We start from the raw sequence: 14,736 nt of genomic DNA, 5'->3' as shown, positions 1-14,736 counted from the left end.
AGTGACTGAACCACTCAAGAAAATATTTAGAAATTTTACTTTTTAAAAACTGAAAACAAAATATTTTATCACAATAATGTCACAGCCTACTATTGTCATGTATCTCAGCAAAAATTGGAAAGAAATCTTGTAGATTTAGTTTACCAGATCAAACTTTAAGAAACTAGGCAATATATAGTTTGTTTTAAAAGTATGTTTTAAGTTTAATGATAATCATTTAAGTTCTATTTCATACATATTCTAATATTAAATAATGTCTAATGAAAGTTACCTCAAAACTATAGAAATATAGTTAGTATATCTATCAAAAGAATCAACCAAATATGCATATATCATAAAATTAGTAACTGATATTGAAGATGTTAATGAGAAATTTTGTAAACACTATAAAAACATTATACTAAATTAATGATACCTCTATATAACTTTTACAATAAAATGTTAATATTCTTATTTATATAGTAATATTTTGGCATGGGATTTTATAGAATGTTTACTTTTATTTCCCACAAAAATTCATTGTAGAAGGTTGAGATACCGTGACATTTCATTTTCACAGTGCTTGAGACCAATTATATCTGATTTATAGCCATTATAGAATGATCAAATAAATTAGATCATTCAGACTACAGATATCATTTTTTATCCCTGTAATATTCTGATCATTATAACTTGTTTACATAAATATCCTAAAAATAGCCTTATTTTTATTTTAACATGGTTACTTTAAATATGAAGCAAGCATTACTTACATGAGAGAGAACCAAAATTACCTGTGTATCTTTATAACATTAAAATTCTAGAAATTGAAGAAAACATGATTGTTTGACTTTATTTGTCTGTATATTTTATATCACATAGATACAATGGTTGAGATACAGCTGCTCCTCATGTATGTTGGCACATAACGGGGTTTTTTAAGGCTATAAATTGTAAAATCTGAAAAATATTGGCTTGAACAATTAATGTATTTTTTTGTTGTTGTTCTTGTAATGAAACATTTGGAAACGGGCCGTCTGGAACTGGTAAAATGACTCCACCATGCTGTTAGAGATATAGGATCCTTTGATGTTTTATTCACATTCCTAACTTATGAGAGCTGATTCATAGTTCCAAGATGGTCTCTAAACTTTTGGACATTGCATCAGTTTTTCTGACAGTAAGAAGGGCTAGGAGAAAATGTCACACACCATGAACTCTGCCACCCTCCATCCCCTAACATGCATCTTAAAGAGCTTTCCTCAAAGACAATCAGCAACTTTCATTTATAGCCCATTGGCTAGAGCTGTGTTATATGAGTACTCTCATCTGCAAGGAAAATTGGAAAATGCAGGCTTCTTCCCTCTGATAAAATCAGCATTATTTTTCTAGATGAGAAGGAAAACATAAATATTGGTAATGGAAATTACAGTATTTGCCTCAGTCTGTGCTGCAGTTTTACAGAGTAAGTGTATTGTCAGTTACTGCATTAAAGTCATTCTCAGGGCACACTCGAACAATCCAGAAGCCAGAGTAATATCTGAACGAAGATGATTGCTCCTGCATGGCAGTGTTTTAGAGTAGAATCCATATGGATATTAAAGTCAGGGAGATGAGTTTGATTCCTTACTTTGTCTCGCACTCAAGTGTGTGACCTTGGGCAACTGAAGTTGCCTTAGTGGCATTATACCATTGTTAAGTGAATTAAATTAAATACTAAAAGTAATGACCTTAGCACATTCTTGGTGCTCAATGATTAATACTTCCTCCCTTCCTCTCACCTATCTATGTGATCTCTTTCCTTTCTGGTCTGAATTGAACCTTTAAAATCTCTCCTGCTACAAATCAATAGTATACTGTTTCAAAAAATGCCATGTGAATGGGAAATGTTTCAATGACAAACTCTAATCATCTTCACCAATATTATTATCGTAAGAATTTTCATCATTATCACTAAAATAGTCGAATACACAAGGCAGAACTGTTAAGTATTTCAGGTTGCCTGTTTAGCAAGACATCATAACTGACAGAATCTTTTTTTTTTTTTTTTTTTTTTTTTTTGAGACAGAGTCTCACTTTGTTGCCCGGGCTAGAGTGAGTGCCGTGGCATCAGCCTAGCTCACAGCAACCTCAGACTCCTGGGCTTAAGCGATCCTACTGCCTCAGCCTCCCGAGTAGCTGGGACTACAGGCATGAGCCACCATGCCCGGCTAATTTTTTTGTATATATATTTTTAGTTGGCCAGATAATTTCTTTCTATTTTTTTTAGTAGAGACGGGGTCTCACTCTTGCTCAGGCTGGTCTCGAACTCCTGACCTCGAGCGATCCACCCGCCTCGGCCTCCCAGAGCTAGGATTACAGGCGTGAGCCACCGCGCCCGGCCTAGAATCTTTTAAACTCAAAATGAATTTACAATAGCCTTTTAGATATTTTTCTTTCCCCTGGAACATCTGTAGTTGCCTTGATCCCAAATTTTCTATGCCTGCTCTTTATCATTATTGTTCTATTCTCTTTTTGAAATTTCCACTTATCAAATCTCTGCTATGACAGTTGTTAAACGTTAAAAGAGTTTATATCTTAGTAAGTAGACCTTAAGTAAATCACTTAAGATTAATATCACTTTTAAAGAAAAAAATTGTAAAAAATTGGACATATTTACTTAGTACCTCTTAATTTTAAGCCTCTCATACATTCCTAACTCCTTGTTGTAGTATGTGTTTAAGTTTTAAAAAATTTAATACTTTAAAAATGTTTTTTCACGATCACATTCAAAATTAACTGGAACTATTTAGGCTTTTTCCAAATTTTTACAAAATTAAATTAAAATACGTATATTCTATTTTTTTTTTTTTTTTTGAGACAGAGTCTCACTTTGTTGCCCGCACTAGAGTGAGTACCGTGGCATCAGCCTAGTTCACAGCAACCTCAAACTCCTGGGCTTAAGCAATCCTCCTGCCTCAGCCTCCTGAGTAGCTGGGACTACAGGCATGCGCCACCATGCCTGGCTAATTTTTTCTATATATATATTTTTAGTTGTCCAGATAATTTATTTCTATTTTTTAGTAGGGACGAGGTCTCACTCAGGCTGGTCTCGAACTCCTGACCTCGAGCAATCCACCGGGCTTGGCCTCCCAGAGGGCTAGGATTACAGGTGTGAGCCACCGAGCCCGGCCCATGTATTCTATTTTAAAATGAAGAATAAAACAAAATGAAGAGTACATAAAAGAACAAAACAACATAAAATGATGTATTTATTTTAACTTCAGAGCAAAGAGACACAATCGTATTTATAATAAAAATAAATGTGAATGACTTTTTACACTAGAATATTATTTTATTAAAAATAAAATATAAAAAATATTAAAATATCACTGAGAAAATTTATCATTATAAACATTAAGAGATTGAATAACATAACAATATTAAACATCCAACACAAATTTTTGCCTATTTCCTGAACAAAATATAACATTTGATGATCAGTCAAATAGGACAAAGGGAGTATTCTGAAATATTCATGTTAATATGTTTGCATTTCTTGATTTTTCCCTGTAGTCTTCCGAGACTCTATCAAAGCCAGCCATGTTTGACCCTCAGGTTTCCGTCCCTGTTATCCTTCACAAACTCTTTGATTTAAGTGGTCTTGTCACTTTCATCGGTATACTATGAAAATCTTCATCTTAGAGATTTTTCTTGGGCAATTCTTACTGCCCTGGTCCAATTTCAAGGACGGCTTTAAATGCTACCCTCTGGAGGATACCTTCCTGAATCCACTGTCCTTAAGGATAATTTTCTGCCTCAGCCATTAATTTCGCTCACAGAATTTGATACCTTATAATGATTTTCATTGTTGTGTCTCTCTCTTGTCTCAAAACAAATCATAAACTCTTTATAGACAGATGTAATTTCTTATTCTTAAAGAATGACACATGATTTATTCATGTTTATTATTCCTGATGATATAAAGAACAATTTCAGCAAAAACCAAAACTATAGACTAACTCTACAAGAGATAGCAAAACTACGTAGGATAAATAATATTTAAATAGCTAATGGAAAAAAAATCCTGATGTTTAAATCAACATTGCTTCAAAGATCGTTTATATAAAAAAGACAGAACATAAATGTGTTATCTATAGCCTTTCATGAAAATAAGGGCATGCTCAGATTCCCTGAGCTCAAAACAAATGAAATGAGACTTGAAATCCAAAAGAAATACCAGATTCCATATCTTATTAGTTTGGTTTACTTGATAGATGCTCTGTGAGATTATATTTGTGGTGGGCAGATAAGATGATTCCTCTTCACATGGAAGGCCAGTATAGCTGAACTTAGCTTTGGCATAACATATAAAACAGGAAACTCATCAACTGTGTAAATTCACATTGATATAATTTTACCCCAGATGGACTGAATTAGCTGAGAATAGCAAGTAATGCTGCTATAGCTCTGGAAATTTTCTGATCATGTCTCATCTTTATCTGGTCACAGAAATGTTCTGGATTGGGCAAGTTTAGCTTTACTCTTTGTCACAGGAAAAAAAAAAAAAAAACATTTAGTAAAAATTCCCACTCACATAGGTGAAACTGAGAAAGGTACCTATTGAACACCAGTGTCAAACCTCCTTTATTCTTTTTGTTTTTCAATATTAGAGAAAGGTCATTCAAAAAGGAAATAAATGATAATGACATGAATTAGTTTTCCTTTAAAAGTTAGAACTTTAATAATTGATAAGAATTCTTGGTCACAAAATAGTCTCTTTGGGTTATTTATAAGGCTAATGGGAGACAGTCATGGACCTAGAGTCATATCTAGTTGTTTAAGGTTTCTCAGAGGAGCCATAAATTCCTCTCTGTTAATATGACAATTATAACAATAATTCAGTTGAGAAAAGAGAAAATCCAGTCTCTTTGTTCCTGTTTTTGTTCCTTCAATTTTGATTTGGACAATTGATTTAGGTAATGTTCAGCAACATGTAACACAAGATACTTTCCCTTTGACTCTCTTGTGATATCCGTAGGTTTTTTTTTTTTTTTAATTATCATGATAAGGGGCGATTCTCTATCCTTTGGTTTAATATTTTTCTAACATAGATCACATTTTATCATTTACATACTTATTTTCTTATGGTAAAACCATATCTGTTATGCTTGTCACTGAACGTTCTCTTGGTTCTGTAACAGAGATTTAAACAATCTGGTGTATGAATAAGTCTGCTGAAAGAAATCATAGATTTTGTTTTCTTCTTCACCTTGAAATAGAGTGCTATAAAAGGAAAGATGAAAGAAGCAGTAAAAAGTTGCTACGTGTTTTATAAAATCAGACTAGTTTTCAGCAATTTTTATCTAGAATACATTCAACAAAAGTTGAAATCTCTTAGTACATTGATAGTCATTCATTACATATGGTATTTGGCAAATATTGATCAAAAAAAAACTGTCTTTTTTCAGTTCTTTCTTATACTTTCCATTATAGTCTGCTTTTCATAAACTATGTACTGTCTCAATGGCCCATTTACTAATAGTTCAAATACTATTCAAATATTACTTATTCCTTCCTTTTTCCTTTTTTCCCTCCTTTATTTCCTTCTCTGATTTCTTTCTTTCGGTCTTATGCTACTGGAATAATTTTAGATATTTTTTCTCCTAACTTTTATTTAATTCGAAATTCTTCTCACTCCTTCTCAATTCTTACAGAGCCTATCAATAATATTAAAACAAATAAATCAAACAGTTTCAGAAAAATCTGGCTAAAAGGGCAACACTCGGCCAAGTCATTTTACCAGAATCTCCAACATCTTGTAATTGAATTGGTTACTGTGTCTTGGCCGTGTACAGCTGTAACTGTGAATTTCCATCAATATATTCCTGTGCTTGTCATTCTCTTCCCTTGTTTGTTAATTCAAGTAAATCTCAGATATAATTTGTGGGAAATAAAAATAAAAATACTTGTATGTCTAAATATGCCTGTGCTTTACCTCCGTATTGAAGAATATTTATGTTGGTTAATTTCTTTTCCTTTTTTAAAACATTTTTCCACCCCTTAGAAGGTTTTTATATCTTCTCTTCATCTTGAGTGTTTAGAGTTTTAAACCAGATATTTAGAGATGTGACTTTTTCTTTAATCCTTCTCTGTATCTTACAGACACTTACAATCTAAACTTTATATGTTTAATTCATTCTGTGGCAATGTCTTCTATTTATTGCAAAATGTACCCCCTTTCATTTTCCATTTTTGCATATTCTATTAGTTGAAATTCAAGACAACTGGTATGGTACTTATGCATCTCTCTTATCCTTTCTCATAGTGTTTTTGTTTCTTTATCAATTTGATCTGTATTCTTGAATGTTTCTTTAACATTGTGTCATAGATTTTTACAGAATTTATTTCAAAAATAATACTTCTAATTTCCAAAGTCTATTTATTATTCTTTAAATAGTTGTATCTCCTAGCATGCTTTTCATCTTCTAAAAATTACACTGAGGTTATGTACTATAAAGTTTTTTACATTTTCATTTAATCTTTTCTTCTTACTGTTCTTGTTTGATCAAGCATCAAAGGGCATTTTGCATTGGGGGCACATTCTTTCTTTTTCATGATATATATTTTTCTCCTTAATGTGTGACATGTGGTCATTCTTGACAAACCATTAAGAATATAGGATCCTACCAGTGTAGTTAAGAATGGAGAATTACAATGATTTTTCTAGGTACCTTGTGGGGATTTCCTTAGCCATTCTTCAGATAGGTTTGTTTCCAGTTAGGCATACCTCAGGATGGGAAATCAACTGCTTGCTTTTGTGGGTATGGGAGTAGAGTGGGGAAGGGCTGACCTTGTGGACTGGTGGGTTTCCTCACATTATGAACAGAAACGGAACTAATTCATTTAAAAAAATTCAAAAGGACTTTAAGTTGATGTGTAAGAAGGTTTACATTTTGGTGTTTATTTTGTGATAATGAGGCTCTGCAGATAACCTAGGAGACCACCACTGGAGATGGATTTAATGCATGCTGTAGAATGTCCTAGAACTGTTAGAAGTCATAAAATAGATATAGACCAATAAACATTAAGATAGAAGTTTAAGATAGATCTTAAATACATTATTCTGAACAATTTGTTTAAAAAAAAACAGAAAAGAGATGTAAAACAAATTCATTTATGTACATGAAAAATAAAAGCACACAAAAATTCACATTTTTTTAAAGATGCAGATTCAAAAATACCTCTACAAGTTCTCTGTGAATGGAAAGGAATAAGAATTTGAAATAAGGACAAAAGAGAATAAAATAATGGATGAATAAAGAAACAAATGTGTGAATGGAAATGAAAGTAGGGTCTTGCAAACAGATGATGCAGTGTATGATAAACTGAAAGTATGTTTAACTCTGCATTCTAGGTTTCACTTTTTAGAGAAAAAGAGATGAGAGTTATGTCACTTACCGGGAGGCCCCCAAATGCCACAATGAGGAGGGATTTATCCTGAATGGTAAATATCTGTATTAGTACCCTTAGCTCTCCCCAGGCCTAGTATTACAGATAGCCCCCCTCAATTTATCATAAGAGACACCCCCGGTATGATCTGTTTGTGTGCTTGCTGCTTTGTTTGTTTGCTATAAAATATAAGCCAAAAATCCGGTTGATTGTCACTGTAGCCAGGAGTGCTGATGACAGGGCATCTGGCACAGGTGTTCTGTGGATAGTTAGTTAATTCCCTCATTTTCCTTCTTGCTTTCTATTCTCTTGCTATTGGTGTTGCTGACTCTAAGACCAGGGTCTCTAGTATCTTCCACAGTAGCTCTTTAGTGGTAGCTTCCTTTGTTCTCTTTTCCCCAGTAACTTGTTCATTTACTTTCTGTCTTTTAGGAATGTGCTATTAATAAAAATCGTTGCTCTCTGATGACCACCCCTGTATCCCAACAACTCCCCATACAACACCATTCTCTGTTACATTTCGGGTTTATTCAAGTGCACTTTAATTTCACTAAGACCCGAAGGAGTGAGGGCAAATGAGTATAGTCCTATGTCCTTTTAAACCTTAAGTCAGTCGAACCTTTATTCCTTCCTGGTTTTTTGTACCAGTTAAAATTTACTTGTTAGAATTACAAGTAATATGATCCTAAAACCCACACTTCAGATTTCATTTTCCTTATTTTTTCTCCCTTCCTCTGCCCCTGATAAAACTGAATAAAATATTGCTTCCTCTTTGCCTTCTCTTGACTATCCGTGCCTGTATGTATCAAGTGTCAGGAATAAGTAGTGGACTTTGAAATGCTTTATAGAGAGGTTCCCCTATGTTAAAAGTGGAAGAACTTTTCCCCCAAAACAAATTATTAGTTGCCTGAGCATACTTCGTGTAGGGACTTAGATTAATTTCTGTCCCTCTTTGGAGACATGGGTGGTGATTATAGTAAAGACTAATAATCATTCAGCTAATCATAGGTCACAATTTAGATCCACCCAGCTTCTTCCTTACACAAGAATAGCCTATCCAGCCTCTAACATCTTTCAGGAGAGACTTTCTAGGAGACTTCTAACATTTCTGGAGAACATGTGTTCTCCAGATGATACTGAGTATCTAAAGTCGCTGGGGTAAGAGAACCAGTGACATTAGAAACACAAATTACCAATTTGCTTCTCCATTGCCAACTTTAGAATTAAATTAAAATTAAATTTGCGTTATTTAATTTATTATCATTCCTTGATAAGTGACTCTAGAAATCCCAAAGCAGAGAATAACTTTTCTGTATACATAATTTTAGATTCCCTTTAAATGAGACTTCCTTTCTTTTTCTCTCTCACTCTTTCTCTCTCCCTCTTTTCTATTTTAGTCTACCAGTTTGGAAGTTAATATATATTGCTACAAAATGTGCTACTAGATGATTTCTTATGTATCAATGATTTATAAATTGACAAAGGCTGTTAGGGGCCTCTGGTCATATCATGTTTATGTTCTCCCACACACTTATGGGGAAAAAAACTGTACTATTCAATAAAATAAACACTAGCTTCAACTTTTATGGACATTTCCCTCTTCTCAGATTATCAGAGGCATATTTTTATTAACAAAATAAACAGTAAAAACAATCTAAATACTCTATGGAATTGGTGCTACTTCTTAATGTTCCCTGTTTTATTAATTTTTTTAAAGAAACATTTCCTCATGATAAAGTATATACAAAGTCTTGCCATTGGTGAGCCTTAACATTAGTAACCACTTCCTAACACTTGCTGTTCCTTTCCTTAATTTAGGGAGCAAAAGTCCTCCTCAAAGTGTGCCCAGGTTTTTCAGTCATTGCACTTTTAATGATACCTTTTGTTCTAGCAGCTGAGCTCCATTTGCTCCTTTGCCTGCCAAAGACAGCATTTTTGTACCCCATCCATGGCATACTTTTCTCCTTTTTTTTCTTCTTCACTTACCTTTTTCTTTTTTATGGGCTAAATTGGCTCCGCATTCTAAGCTTAATGAGTATGTACAGGTTGGCAGGCAAGAAAGAGCCATTTATCTAGAGGTCTGAGCCAGCTGCAAGGTATAGAGCTTTCATTTGATCTTGAGGAAATAGAACAAAAAAAATACTAATATTATACTAATCCTCACATTCACATGGGAAACATTTTAGGAATCCTTGGAAAATATGGAATAGATTAGGGACACCGTTAGAACTACCAGCATATTGTAGTGGTAACACCTATTACGAAGTAGTATCCAAGAGAAGTGAAGGTCGCTTGCTGGAATCTGTATAGAGTAGGATATATTCAAGAAACGGACCATTGTGGAAAGATTTGGTTTTTTCCTATTCTTCCCAGGAACTACACTTTGAATTTTTACTTTGACAAAACATAACAAGAATAGCTAGGTTATGATTAGAAATAGATTTTAGGGTTAAGGAGAGCTTATTGGAAAGCTCTGTTTTAACTACCAAAGTGACTTTTGTTTCTTTCTTTCAAAATTATGTTTTATGATGAGTTTTCATTATTATGTTTAAGAGGAAATATTTCTATTTTAGATATAAAGTAAAGGCAAACAAGTCAAGAGAGATATAAACTAAAGGGAATAAAAGTAATTAATGTGACTGACCTAAGACAAATGCATTATCAGAAACAGAAAACAACTCACTCAAGTTATATTTGACTCCAGCATTATTTTTACATTCATTTTTATATAAAAGTATGTAGGGCTATTACCTATACTCAGGAAATAGCTAGCTAGCTACATATTTAAAACCTCTTTAAACTAAGCATGTTATTTACAATATCCATCTCATGAATAGTTACTCCAAACCTATCTTCTTACCATGACATTTATATTATGCCCAGGTGACTACCTAGCCAGCCATTGAAACTTAAAAAAATGTCTGTCTTGAGGGATTTGTGAGAATCTTAAAAATTATATTTGCATATTCGGTCCTTCTTATTCTTTACTTTTGTGCATTGAATCTAAGTTAGTTGAATATATAGAAAAGTCTTAAAGACATGTTAGTTCTTTCAAAAAAATATTAAAATGGCAAAAACATCAATTGGCAAATTTCAGTATCCCTACCCACCACCGTTACTCCTTCTGTGCTGTTTTCCTAAATCTGTAGACAGCTTTCAGCTGTTTGTCCTCACAATGTTTGCTTCAGAAAAATCAGTCAAATTAAGTCATCATACTAGTGTGTCTTCAGCACTTAGTACCCACACTTTTCTTGCTGTCCTCATGAAGTGCATTGAATATAGATACATCATGGCCCTAGTAACTGCAATATATACCCCAGCATCACTTTTATTGATGACTAAGATATTTGTCCTCAGGAAAACATTACATTGATTTACTATATGTGCCAGTATTAAAGAGTTATTTTGATCCTCTTAAAATTATATCTAAGTCAGGTATAGGAAATATTTATATTACCCCCTCCTCTGCTCAGGCTGAATTGAGCTAAACACTCACAGCAATCTTTTAGAAACTTCTTAACATAATGTTCCAAGGAGCCAATACTAATTGTTCAATGTTTGTGATGAAATAAAAACCATTTGACTGCCCTGCTACAAATAATGGAAATGTCTAGGGTTAGGAGTGGGGAGGTGAATAGTTTTTGTTTAATATGAGGGTAATAAGTCTGAGCTGCTATCCCTGACTGTGTTTCCCAGCTTTCTCTGCAATCCCACCAAACTCTGGGGAACAGTGGCTTTCACAGGGAACAATCTGAGACTATTTCACCCTGGGGGGAAGAAATTTTGCTGGAGGAAATGGAGGAATGAACAAGACTAGCGATTTGGGACAAATTCTGATTTCTAGGCCTCTGCTTCCTCATCTGTTAAAATAGGGAATCTATATTTAATTTGTATCATCAGTGAGTTATTATGTAGACCTACAACAACTCAATGCCAAGGCAATAGCTTCTGGGAGATGTTATGATAGAGGCTTCAAGTTTCTTACTTCTGGGATTTTTAATACTCTTCTGTACTTTTCATGGTTTAATTGCCTGCAGCATTCACAGAAACAATTGCATAATTATTTAAAATGTATCCTAATTATCATGGTGATGCCTCTGCTAAAGTGGCGATCTGTTTGTGGTTAAACCGAGTTGCTTTTACTTCACCTCTCTCCTGAAAGGAAGCTATGCCTGTGGGTGAAATTACACTTTTGTTGATAAAGCATTATAATAATTCTTTGAAATAAATGTTCATGTCAAAGTAAGTCTATCTATACATAGGCAAAATATAGCTGGGTATTAAAACCACAGATCAATTCAAGTCCCAAAGACCTTTGTTGCTTTCTTGTTTCTTCTATTTGATCCATGGAAAATAAGCTTTAGTTCTTCAATTATGAAGGTAAAAGGAAGTGGAAAGGATTGTCATTTCATGTTGACCAAATATTTCCTGTTATTTGGAGTTCTTCATGGGAAAATATATATGATATACTATCAAAGAAACAGTAAAGCATAAAAATTACACCTGTATAAACAAATGTGTAGAAAAAAGTCACAAGGAAAATACATTAAATGTAACAGTAGCTGTCAGTGGAGTTGATATGAGAGATTTGTTTTTTCTTTTATCTTTTCTATACATTTCAAATTTTCCTCAACTAAGATTTTTAATATTTTTAATAACTACAAATGATTAAAGTGAGCTATGCATAATGTATTAATAAATACTTATGAGTGAATCTTATTTAGGAGTCTCAGGGCTTCTAAAAAAAGGAAAAAATGAACAAGGGGAAGGTCTGTAACCAGAGTTTATGGATTCCTTCAGTTCATACCACAAGCACCCACTCTGGCATAGACAGGATTCTAGGTAATGTTCTTCCTCATCATTCCATGTATGTGCCACTTGCTTTAAAGCCGGGTTTGACTGTATTATATCCATTAAGCTTTCTGTAATCCTTCCTGCCCACGCCCTCCCTAACCCTATTCAGAGGCATCACTCCCTTTCTCTGTGCTCCTGTAACACTCTTTTAATTTTCCTTCTGTTTATTGGCATATCCTACTTGCAGCATATTTTTTGTTTGCTGATTTCATTACTTCAAAATATTGAAAACTTCTTCCAGTTATTGACCAAATTTTATTCATTTTTTTCATACCTCCAGTCTGTTTAATATTAACTTCTCACCAAATTTTTAAGAATTCTTACTTTACATGGAGGTTCACATTTTTCTCCTCACAATATGAAAAACAGAGAATGAATAAAGAAGCAACATTGAAAATTTATATTTTCTAACTAAATCATAGCCTTTTTCATAAGTAATAGAGTAGAGCCTTGAAATTCGAGCCACCCCCCAGCCTCCTTGTACTGTATTATTTTTTTTTTTTCTTGAAAGGCACGTGTGTTACCCAACATGCTTATCTTACATAGTTCTCTTACTAAAAGGTCTAGATACCCATTTTAAATGTTGATAAAAATCCCAGCAATATAAATGCTAATGAAGCTTTCTGTCAGAAAGTAGTACCAATAAATATTAGGAGTGAATTAAAAAGTTTTAGCAATATAAGAGGGACTTTCCTGGTTGGTGACTCTGGGTGTATTCAAGCTATGAAAATAAGGAGAACTTATTACCATGTTCTAAGACTTTGCTCAGATCAATGATGAAACATCTACTGCAGGGAATATTAAGATTCTCACGGCAGCATCGTACACCACTTTTAATCTTCGTCAGGAAAAGCTGCTTTTTCAAAAACTTTTACAACTTCCTTAGAAACTGTAGCATTGCAATCAAATACCCCTTAGCCAAATGTATTCCAGGTAATCAAATATGTGATACTGTATTTTATAACTAATGACATGCAGTGATGAAACCGCTGGGAAAACTTCAGGTCATAGAAAAGTCATTATTTCTTGATCTTGGATTGGATTTTTTTTTGTAATAAAAAGATTGGAATACTTCAGTGTTTGAGAGCAATATATAGTACTAAAATCAATGCTTTCATTCGGATCCTTTAAACTTGATAGTAATACAGGTAGTGTTTATTACACTCACATTTTATTATTTCTATTTTTTTACTATTTATTGCCAGTTAAAATTTACATAAAAAATGTTACAATACTTAGGCTAATTTTTCTTTACAGACCCAATTCCCCAAATTATTTCAATTGTAGACCATTTCATGTTTTTTTGTTGATTTCTAAAACTTTTTAATTTCATAAGTATTTTTTCAAATTTTTACTCTTAGAATAGGTTTTTATGCCATCAGTGCAATTTTCTGAACACCCTTTTTAAGTATAAAAGGTGTTATAGCAAATAAAGCTATAATAATGTAATAGGGTGCCTATTCTTCCAAACAATGATTTGGGAAAGACAGTTTAATTCAAGACCAACTTCTGTAATCTATTTCCTATTTTTTTAATTATTCCACCTTTGTTAGGATATTTATTTTGATCAAGTCTCTTGATTTAAAATTTACTTGAAGTAAGGTTTACCAATTTAATGAAGCTTTGAAAAATGTATAAAGTAGCATAACAACTACCATAATCATGCCACAGAACATTTCTACCATGCCAAAAAGTCCCTTGGGGCCCCCTTTCAGTTAATCCCCCTCTCCAACTGTTGGCATCTAGAAAACACTCTTATGCTCTATAATTTTGTCTTATTTCATATAAGTAGAGTAAAAACTATGAAGTATGTGTTACTACTTTCAATTACTATAATGAGTTTGAGATTCATTCAAATTTTTATGTAGTTTGGTCTTTTTCATTGCAAAGTAGTTAGTATTCCATGTTATTTACAGCCCAGATTCTTTTTGAAAAATTTTCTCCAATGAGCATTTGAGTAGTTTATATTTTGTTTCTATTTTGGGGACTTATGAATAAAGCTGCTGTGAATATCTGAGTCCAAGTCTGTTTGTTGACAAATATTTTCATTTCTCTTGGGTAAACACAATAGGGCAGGATTGCTGGGTTTAGCATAGGTATAAATTAAAATTTATGAGAAAATGGCAAAGTATTTTTCAAAGCAGATATATTATTTTCATTTCCACTCCCAATGCATGACATTTCCACTTACTGCACAACCTCATTAACACTACTCAGTACTGTCAGTCTTCAAATTTACTCTGTGTGCAGTAATATCTTATGTGCTTTTAATTTTATGTCTCTAGTGATCAATGATGTTGAGCATCTCTATATGTGTTTATTCTCATGTGTAAATCTTCTTTCAAGAGTTATCTACTCAAATGTTTTCTTTGTTTTTCTCAGCGTGACTATCTTCTTATTGAGATGCAAAAGGTTTTATATATTCTAGATACATGTCTTTTGTCAAACTTATGTTCTGCAAATACTTTTTCC

The sequence above is a fragment of the Lemur catta genome, chromosome 12 (genome assembly GCF_020740605.2).
Source record: "Lemur catta isolate mLemCat1 chromosome 12, mLemCat1.pri, whole genome shotgun sequence".
NCBI lineage: Eukaryota > Metazoa > Chordata > Mammalia > Primates > Lemuridae > Lemur > Lemur catta.
The sequence above is the reverse complement of the archived record's forward strand: the minus strand, read 5'-3'. Positions refer to the sequence as shown.